Source organism: Quercus robur, chromosome 4, assembly GCF_932294415.1.
Source record: "Quercus robur chromosome 4, dhQueRobu3.1, whole genome shotgun sequence".
Lineage (NCBI taxonomy): Eukaryota > Viridiplantae > Streptophyta > Magnoliopsida > Fagales > Fagaceae > Quercus > Quercus robur.
Window position 1 is genome coordinate 8,548,081 of NC_065537.1, and position 11,397 is coordinate 8,559,477.

Here is an 11,397-nt window from a genome sequence, read left to right on the forward strand (position 1 = left end):
GTCTATTTTCAGCTAATTCTACTTTACTCCTCTCCCCTCCACTCTCCCTCCCTCTTCCCTCAATTCAAACGGGCCTTAAGGTTTTTTTTTTTCGTCCCCCTTTGTTTATTTAATAGTTGTGTATTGTGTGAGTGTTTTGAGTCTTGGCTGGGAATCATAAATGGGTTTGATAATGATAGTTGTGGAATTTGAACTGTGTTGCTTTCTCCCAACTAGCTGAAGCTGGATGAAACCCTGTTTCTCGACTTGATTTTGCATTCACAAGTTTCTTTCTTTAGCTTATGTTTTAGCATGCTACTATAGATAAAGATGTGTAACGCTTTATGATTTGTTCCTGAAAACTCGGATTTGTGTGAAAACACAAGAGCTTATTTAGACCCCCAATAAAATTATTATTTTTTTTTTATAAGTAAAAGTTTATTGATCTCAAAAAAATGGAACACCCTAGTACACAGGGAGTGTACAAGGGGTCAAACAATCAAGAACAAAAATTACAAGAATCTAAGAAATCAAGAAAGGATGGAACACCCTAGACCCCCAATAAAAATTACGGCTCGATTGTTTTTACTCTAATTTAAACTAAGTGCGGAATAAGAGTAAATAAGCGCAAACAACCGATAAAACTACCCTAAGCTATATTCATCCATTATCAACAATAAAAGATAAGCTTAAAGAGTGGGGAAGAAGGATGCAAACATAAGATAACATCGAGATGTGTTATCGAAGAGGAAACCGAAGAACTCGGCAAAAAACTTCTCCGCTGCCCTCCAAACGGTAAATCGATCCACTAAAAAATAAGTTGGAGTACACGAATAACAAAAGACTCTCCAAGCCTAGTCTACTCAATGTATTTGAGCCCTCCAAGCTCCTGCTACCAACTGCCTTCTCGGAACCTTGTCTTCTCTAGCTTTCCCGAATCCCACAATTCAGTCCGATTGCATCCGCCAACGATTGGCTTCTTCCAATGCTCCCTAGCAGCACCAAAACCTCACTTTACACTCAGATTGGGTGTGGTAAGTGTTTGAGCTATTAACCTCTCAAGGATTTGGATATGGAGAGGTAGGAGTAGAGGAAAACCACAAGGAAATGTGTAGATGATTATGGGTATATCAATCTCTAACTCTTAAGTGTATTTTATAGGGTTTTCTCTCTAAAAAGCACTCCTTACAATATGTAGATAATGAGGGTATATATAGTGTGGGTAAAGATTTAGTAAAACAAACATGACAAAAATAGCCAAACAGAATGTTTCGCGAATATTTCGCGGGAAAGCCTTACCTACGAGACACTCGCGAAAACTCCAGGCTGTCATGACCTTTTGCATTCTAGCCATGTGCTCTACACGTGGCTACTTCGCGGAATAGCTTTTCGCGAGCTTCTCGTGAAATCCACTTGTTCTTCAATTTAAGCTTGAGTCTTCACACTCTCTCACACTCATCCCTTACAATAAACCCCATATAAATACAGGGAAAAATGATTGAATAAAATTACAATCAAATTTGGCACGGAATTAAAGCCAACACAAAATAGTTGTAAATAACAACTTTACAATCTCCCCCTTTGTCTATTCCGTGACAAAACCCCTAAACAGACTTTAGACTTAAACATGAGTTTGGGAACAATGGTAAAACTCACTCACACCTAATTCTAGAAGCGATGAAGCACTTGCACTATATACACCTGTATCCTGAAACACTCGCACATAAACAAAACTTTCATTAAGCTCATGACAAGTTGGACACAAGGTACGTATATGAACAAATAAAATGCGATCAAGGTATTAAGCATGATATAATCTATGAAGTGTAACTTGATCAAACATGAACAGTCATTAAAGAATGACTACAATGAACATTTATCTAGTAAATGATCATCCGGACACGCAATGCAATTAAAAGCAATGCTAAAATTAATTGCATGTCCAACAAGCATGATGCATTAAAGAAACTAAAGCTAAAAGTGATAGAAATCAATAAACATTAAAAAGAATATAAAAACCAAGATACACAAATAGTACTAAAGATAAATTGAATTTAAACTAAAGTACTTTAAAGCTTTAAAAGAAAGCAATGTAAATATCCATAAGTTATAAAAACTTTAAAAAGTAAACTACTAAACCACCAAAATGAACCAATGCTCTATGATATGCTACTCTATGCTCCCCTTCAAGCTATGCTACTCCCCCTCAAACTACTCCCCCTTTTTGACCGGAATGGCCAAAGAGGTTAGAACTGTGCGAATTCCAAATCCGAGTCCTCCTCCTGCTGCCGCTATTGGTCCATCATCATATCGTCAATCTGAGACGAGAGTGCAGTGATCTGGCCTTCTAGGTAGGTGAATTGAGTTGTGGAGTGTTGCACATGGGATTCTAGCATACCATATATCTATTCAACCCTTGCAATGAGATGATTAAGATGATCGGGTGCCCATGCACGTGCTTTAGAAGAGGGTTGTGCAATGTCCTCTGGAGCTGATGTGAACCTCTCTATCTATTCTTCCATGTCCCCACCTTCTTCCTCAACATTGTCCCTTGGGATTTGAGAAATACCAACAGATGGTCCGGTGATATGGGCTTTGCTTCGGGTCATGGTCTGAGCATTAATTGGATAATCCCTTTGCATCACGGGAAGACCACTAGGAATCTTCACCCTTGCCCTTGCTATAAGAGCCATGACGAGACTTGAAAATGGCAAGACCAACCTCGAATTCCTCTTTGTGATGCACTTGGTGAAGAGGTAGTAGATGTAACTGCAAATGTTGATCTCCTTGTGTGTGAAGAGATCAAGCAGAAAAATGGCCTTTGGTGCTGACAATGTAGTCAAATTCTTCGCCAGGTAGAGGTTGAAGATCATGATGTAGACCAATGTCCTCATCCCTAGGGTGAATGGAATGGTGTTCACTGCGTTCTTTCTGATTTCACCACCAAGGATGTCCACAAGTGGTACAAGTGAGCCCCTTCTCTCATCATAGTGGAGAGATGTGTGTGAGGTCATTGGACGAACCTCCAAGATCTCTTGGATGGACTCTCGTGTGACATAGAACTCTCTCCCCCTCAGCTAGCAGTTGATACGCTCCCCTTCCACAACAGCATTAGCATAGAACTCCCTAATAACATCGGCATAGACATTCCCAATTAGGTGCATCAACCTTGTCCACGTCCGTTCTTTGAACACTTCAGGAATGAAAGTGTTTTCAAGGGATTCTAACTCCACAGTCTGTTCTAGGATGATCAGAGCCCTTTTGTAGTAGTCGTTGTAGGCCATGTCCGCATCATCGGTTCAGAATTTATCCATGGAAGTGCGTTGGGGCTTTGAGGACTTCTTTGTGGCCGATTGCTTGAGAGGAGACATCTGCAAAACAGTCACAAACACAAAGAAACAAGGACAAAAACACAAACAAGGAAACAAACTTGATTAGATACAAGTTAGTCCATAAACCAAACACAAAGTCCTAAAAAGAACATCAAAACATAAACCTAATATCACAAGAACATGTAAAGTGCTAAACATATAACAAAACCTATCTAGCATTAGTGAAATGCAAAACATGTTAAGTGATCAAGTGTGTGCATCAAGTGTGCATGTTGTGTGCATATGTGATGCATGATCAAGGCATGACCAAGCATACTTGGGTCAAATTGTGTAAAACACACAATCAATGATCAAAACATGATAAACATGTATAATCATGGTAATCCCCAAAGTTTGGTACTCATCGGAGTCCAAAACAACAACAAAATGTCATTTGGGCATTTCATCAAACACATAGTATGCATACAAACTACTAACATGTAAAACAATGCATAAACATGTGAAAAACTTGTCTAAATACATGTTAAAATGCCACTTGGGGCCAACACAAACACAACCAAACAAAATGGGACACAGCCCAATCAAGAAAATCAAAAAAAAAAAAAATTGCAAGAATTTAAATTTTTCCCAACCCTTTCAAAAATATACACAACCCTAGAAATCCTAAAATCTAAGGCTCAATCGAAGGAATCAAAGAGAAGTCTTAGAAGAGATTGATCTTGAGATTTTGTCGGGTTTTTGAGTGAAAATGTGTTTAGGGTTGAAAGAGGCTCGGAGGAAGCAAAACACAAGTTTTTGAAAAACTGTCATTGTTTGCTTTTAAAAATTGAAAACACGCGCTTTTCGTGGGTAAACTTCTCGCGAAGTTACTCGCGAAAATGTCACTGAAGCATATAAACTGTTTTGCGGGTAGCTGTTTTTTTCGAGACAGTTGCGAAAGTCTCTGTCTGAAATTCAATGATTTCTTATTTTGCCATCCTCATTTTCGCGGGAAAAGCTAACTCATGAGTTACTCGTGAAAATGCCTCTGAAAGGGTTTTTTGATAAAAACAAAAAATGGACAATATGGAAAAAAACTCTAAACACACAAAAGTATAAAAACACTTTCAAAAACATATAAAATACTCAAAAATATTTTTGGGTTTAATCGACAAGCAATTAAGTATATACATAAGATTTGAACACATACAATCATACAAATGGAATAAGCATTCATTGAACATTAGACTTGTGTGTTGTATGTGTGGATCAAGTATGAACTAGTCTATAGTCTAGTATGAAACTTCAATGATCAATTCAATGAAGTCATACACAACTAGTACGAAGTCAAGTGACCTATCTCACTTGTAGAAATGAACATATATGATCCCTCACTAATGTGATTACAAATGATCGAAAGCTTCTTATTTTGCTTTCATTTTACTTACTTTTGATTAAAAACAACTCAAATTTGAGAAGCGATGCCATAAATATTTTGAGATAACTTTGACAATTGAGGCTTTAGCTTTGGCATCATACATTTTAATACAAATCGCTTTCCCTTTTTCCTAGTCAAATACTAGTATGTGCGATGGTTTTTTCAGTTCAAAATCTCTTTTCGAGATTGACATTTATAGAGCTCTTGAAAAAGAAAAAAAAATGTGAGGAGATATATAGGCACAAGTCTACGCATGTATCAAGAACAAACAAGACTATTGACCAATCATTCATGACAAGCTTGAAGATCTATTTACAACAATCAAAACGTAGATTTCTAGATGTCACTCACACTTAGAAAATGTGCATACATAATAAGCTAAGCTCGTAAATGCACTACGCCATTAGTACGGAAGTACTAAGCCAAACTCACATGTGATATACACAACACAAGCGATCAAACTTTTTGAGATTTTTCATTTTTTATGGGTTTTTGAATTTTTCAACTCACTCAAAAACAGAACAAGCAAAGTAAGATCAACAAAAACAACAAGCACAAAAAAAACTTGAAAAAGAAACATGCTAAAAACTGAAAGCAATGACACAAAAAGATTGCATATGTCATGATACATGAAACTATAGCCCTAATACGTTGGAAGTATTAATGCATGGGCATAGTAAATACTTTTGAATGAGTACCCTTCTTCACCCACACTGTACGAGTCTTTTAGGTGAGATCCTTAGATGGAGGGGTACGACCGACATAACTTTCAAACCTCGGAGTGAAGCTAGTAAGGCATAATGAAATGTTCTTCAACATTTCCATAACATCTCCAATGAGTTGTCCCTCATTTTCTCCTTTAGCTTGCATTCCCTTTGCATTCTTCTTGCATTGTCTTGGCAACGCATAGAGTCATCCGTCTTGAGTGCATGAAGCTTGAAGCAATTTGGCCTTGTGTGTCCTCGCACCCCACAATGATGACAAAAGTGCTTCACTTAAGGTCCCCTTTAACTTTTGGGTAATGACTTCCCTTTATCCTTTGGTTTTGCACCAACGGTTCTATTTGCAACAATAGGGATCTCAATCTCAGGCTTCACCTCTTTGAGTTTCTCTACATTTTTGGCCGATACGAACCTCACTTCCTTCTTGAGTTCGCTGCTTAAGCTTCCTTCACTGGTATAGCCTGGAGCGGTCTTGTCATGTGAAGATTTTTGAGTAGATAGCATGTTGTCAAGTTTCTTGGTGGAAATGTGCTCCACTTTGACATTTACTTGAATAATTTTAAGTTCAAGAAACTTGATTTTTGAATAGGCTTCCACCAATTCTCCCTTAAGCCCTTCAACTTCATATTTTGCCTCCTTAAGTTGCACAAGTGTGCACCTATGTTCTTCTTCAATTTTCCTCATCTTTTTCACGACATTGTTTGCAACCTTGGCATATTTGCCACAATCTTCTAGCAATGCATCATACACTTCTTGAGGGTTCTTCTCACCTTCATTGAGGCACACATCCTTATCTTCTGAATCTTCAATTTCCTCACCTTCGAAATGCACACCAAGCTCATCAACCAAGTTGCTCAATTCATCCTTAGAGTCAACCAAGGTAATCGCCATGAAGCCATATAGTTTCCCTCACTATCACACTATCCTTCCGCATCAAAATTTGAGTTTTTAGAATCATTAAGGGTAGTGGCAAACACTTTACCGTTTCCTATCAAATAGTTTGGACATTCTTTTTTGAGATGTCCATGACTATTGCATTCATAGCACATGATTCCTTGAGAGGACTAAGAATCCTTTCCATCTTTCTTCTTGAACTCCTTATTACCTTTGGAGGATGAAAACTTTCCTTTTCCAAAAGGCTTCCCACTGTTTTTCATCTTGAGAAATTTTCGAAATTTCTATGCAAGGAATGCCATCTCCTTCTCCACATCATCTTCTTTGGAGGAATCATCCATTCTCTTATTTATAGTTTTGAGAGCAAGTGATTTGCTAGACTTGTGAGAAGGCAGTCTGAGCTCATAGGTTTGGAGAGATCCAATGAGTTCTTGAATTTTTATCTCATCCAAATCTATACTCTCCTTTATGGTTGTGACCTTAGCACGGAAGCATTCCGGTAAGGATCTCAAAATCTTCCTCACCACATTAGCATCTTCAATCTTCTCCCCAAGATTGAGCTTGGCAATCACTATCTCATTGAGTTTCCTATAGAAGGAATCAAACCACTCATCGTTGCTTATCTTTAGTTCTTCAAACTGAATAGTGAGCATTTGAAGCTTAGTGTTCTTAACCTTTTAGGTACCTTCATAGGTAGTCTCAAGAATAGTCCACGCCTCCTTGGCGGTCTTCATATGCAAAATCCTATGAAATTCGTCAGTAGAAACACCACAGAAAATAGTGTTAATCGCTTTGCTATTGGCGTTTGCCAAAGTAAGAGCAGCCTTATTCCATTCAGATTTTGCGGTAGTGGGTCTATCATACCCATTCTCAACGGAATCCCTTACCATCTCATCAATAGCATAAAGAAATGCCCGCATACGTACTTTCCAAAAAGCATAATTACTCCCATCAAAGAATGGAGGAGCATTAAGAGATTAAGATCGATCCATCTCACTTGGGGTCTAGGATCACACTAGGATAATGAAATCCGATAAGTGTACCCGCTCTAATACCAATTGAAAGTTCGAATTTGTGTGAAAACACAAGAGCTTGTTTAGACCCTCAATAAAAATTACGGCTCAATTGTTTTTACTCCAACTTAAACTAAGTGCGAAATAAGAGTAAATAAGCGCAAACAACCAATAAAACTACCCTAATCCATATTCATCCATTATCAACAATAAAAGATAAGCTTAAAGAGTAGGGAAGAAGGATGCAAATACAAGATAACACTGAGAAGTGTTATTGAAGAGGAAACTGAAGAACTCGGCGAAAAACCTCTTCGCCGCCCTCCAAGCGGTAAATCGATCCACTAGAGAATAAGTTGGAGTATATCAAGAACAAAAGACCGTCTAAGCCTAGTCTACCCAATGTACTTGAGCCCTCCAAGCTCCTGCTACCAACTGCCTTCTCGGAACTTTGTCTTCTCTAGATTTCCCGGATCCCGCAATTCAGCCCGATTGCATCTGCCTACGATTGGCTTCTTCCAATGCTTTCTAGCAACACCAAAACCTCACTTTACACTTAGATTAGGTGTGGTAAGTGTTTGAGCTATCAACCTCTCAATGATTTAGATATGGAGAGGTAGGAGTAGATGAAAACCACAAGGAAATGTGTAGATGATTGTGGGTATATCAATCTCTCACTCTTAAGTGTATTTTCTAGGGTTTTCTCTCTGAAAAGCGCTCCTTACAATATGTGGGTAATGATGGTATATATAGTGTGGGTAAAGACTTGGTAAAACAAACATGACAAAAATAGTTAAACAAAATGTTTCGCAAGTATTTCGCGGGAAGGCCTTACTTGCGAGACATTCATGAAAACTCTAGGCTGTCATGACTCTTCACATTTCAGTCATGTGCTCTACACATGGCTACTTCGCAGGATAGCTTCTCATGAACTTCTCGCGAAATCCACTTGTTCTTCAATTTAAGCGTGAGTCTTCACACTCTCTCACACTCATCCCTTACAATTAAAACCTCACATAAATATAGGGAAATATGATTGAATAAAATTACAATCAAATTTGGCACGGAATTAAAGCCATCACAGAATAGTTGTAAATAACAACTTTATAGTTCCAACAAAAAACAGTTTATTGCTTTCTAGTAAACAGTAACAGGCTTGAGTGCAATGTGTGAGATACCTTATTCAATATCTCACGTACTTGAGCATTCCTTGCATACTAAACATCTCTGTGTACATTTGCATCTTATAAGCAGTTACTAGTAAATTCCTATGTGATTAACCATTAAAACCAACAATGGGCTGTTGTGGAGCTCAAATAAATGTTGAGTCTTTTTTGTTGCTAAGCTAATATGTCATGCCTCGAACCCAAGTAAGAGATAGGCACGTGACAACAGTCACATACTTACAAAGTCTACACCCTACAAGTGTGAAAGACCTTCTTAACAACTAAAGAATTATCTTCAAAGAAAATTTCATCAATAAATTTAAAAATATCTTCAATAATACAATTCTCCAAAGATCTCCAAATAATAATCTTCCAACATCAAAATAAAAATAAACTATATCCTTTAAGTTTAAAAGTCTACACAAATGGTAATTTTAAACATAAAAGTTCAAATCTTATTCCATTGATTTCCTAAACTTCACTCATGTGCACATCCCAATAGAAGCCTAAACATATGCTACTCATCCTACTCAGAATCTGAAAGGGGAAAGAAGGGGGGTGAGGGGGTGAGTTGACAACTCAATAAGTAACCAAAGTCCTAATAAGTTCTATCAAGCAAATAGATCTAAAAAATAATAAGTTGTATATATATCAAATATTTTAAGTCTTACAAATATATCATAGATGTATTGGAAATTAATCTGTTTTCCATATATATCAAAGCTATAATTTACAATAAGTTCCAAAAACACATAAGCAGTTTCAAGGGCTTAAAACAATTCAAATATTCAACATAATTCATATTCTTAACAATCTTTATAACTATGGTCATGTTATATCCCCGTGACTAGGCATCGAATTTAGATAAAACTAAGTTTTGTGCTAATGTATACCCCCATTAGCTGGGTCTAGAAACACGATAAGCTCATGATGCCCCAGATAGAACTAGTTTCAGTACCAATGAATAACGCCCATTGGCTGGGTATTAAAGTACCAATGAATAACCCCCATTGGTTGGGTATTAAAGTCAAAACATAATCAGATTGTCTAAAATCATATATATCAAATCATAGTTCAAACAAAAATATATTTCATTCAAATACATACATAAAATCATATATTTAGTAAATCAAATATATTTGAGATAATTCTTTTTTCTTTACTTTAAATCAATGCAACTAAAACAATTAAATAAAATTATAACAATTATAAACAATTTTCAGTAGTTAAAATGCGCAAAATAAAACCAATTAGGATGAGATTACTTACCTCAGTTAGCTCACTACAAAAGAACTACTCCCTAACACTTTCTCTAAAATTCTTAGATATCACCTAAACAATTTTAAAGCACAATTTACTCAATAACCAAATAATTCAAAAAAAACTTATAACGGTACCTGACTATAAGAGAGACTACTAAAAATATCCAATAACTATCTACAGTTATCTCACACCAAAATTCCACCTAATCATAATATTTTTCTTTATATATATATATTAATCATAATATTTTTCTTTATATATATATATATATATTGTTTTTTTTCTACCACAACTAAAGCCCTAGAGATAAGACCATAACTCCTATTACTATGTAGGCATGTGGGCCATCTTCAAGTATGTGTGTTCCTTTTTTTTTTTTTTTTTTTTTTTTTTTTTTTCCTGCCACCTGCCACCATTATCATCTTTTGAGATGATGACAACTCCAAGTACAAGCTAAGCACATGGCCTTACGGAAAAACAGCCATTATTCCTTCTTTCTTTTTTTACATTATAATTCATGACTTGTTAGAGCATTTGCAACAGTGTAGCTATATTGCTATATTACTATATTTTAGCTACACTGTGCTCTAGCAGTGGAGTTGAATCTAAAAATTTTAGCTCCATTACTATAGTACACATCTAAAAATAGATGTGCACTGTTCATGAGAGCAAAAAAAAAAAAAAAAAAAAAATATTTTAATCAACCGGTTGATTAAAATAATGCCTCTCTCTCTCTCTCTCTCTCTCTCTCTCTCTCATCTCTAAACATCTCTCTCAAGCTCACTCTCTCACTCCGGCCTCTCACTCTCTCACTTTAGTCTCCCAAGTCGCCGATCCACCCCTTCTATCGACCCAGCTCGTCGACATGATCGGAGTGCTTGCTCGTGGTGTGTTTCTCTCAACTCTGGTCTCCCAAGCCGCTGATCCACCCCTTCTGCCGACCCATCTTGCCGACGTGATTGTAGTGCTTGCTCGTGGTGGGGTGTTTTTTTTATTTTTTTTTCCTTCTGTGGACTGCTGGTGGCGGTGGTGGTTATGGCTGTGGCTGAGGAAAAAGATTGGAGATTTGGGTTTTTTTTTTCCTACTGTGGACTAGTGGTGGTGGTGGTGGGGGTTGTGGCTGTGGTTATGGCCGTGGCTGAGGAAAAAGATTGGAGCTTTTTTTTTTTTTTTTTTTTTTTTTTCCTGTTGTGGACTGGTGGTGGTGGTGGTGGTGGTGTTGGTGGTGGTTGTGGTTGTGGTTGTGGCTGTGGCTAATGGTAGAAGTGGTTGTGGTTGGTTTTTTTGGGTAGTGGGATATGTTATTTTATTGTAATGGTTATAATATTTTATTGTGATGTTTATATTATTTTATTGTGTTAAAAGCAAAATAGATCCACTGTTGCAACATGTGTGTAGGTAAAATAAATAAAGTAACTTTTATTTATTGATGCTAAATAGCTAAAATTATAGATCCACTACTGTGGATGCTCTTAGACTTCATTGACTTCCTATTCACCCCTACCAAAACTAATAAACAAAATATAATAATAAAAAGAAGATGAAGGCTTCTTTGTTTCTTGTTTTTTTTGCCCTCATCTATACTAATACACTCACATCATCAATACAATGCTG

General features: G+C 36.8%; 1 long non-coding RNA gene across 1 annotated transcript; it reads right to left on the bottom strand.

Annotated features, from left to right (window-relative positions):
- Positions 1–2,011: 2,011 nt before the first annotated feature.
- On the bottom strand, positions 2,012–8,337 carry LOC126724356 (uncharacterized). Its single transcript, XR_007654945.1, has 2 exons — positions 8,190–8,337; positions 2,012–3,350 (listed from the first exon to the last, which is right to left on the bottom strand). It is a non-coding gene; the product is annotated as an uncharacterized LOC126724356 (long non-coding RNA).
- Positions 8,338–11,397: the final 3,060 nt, after the last annotated feature.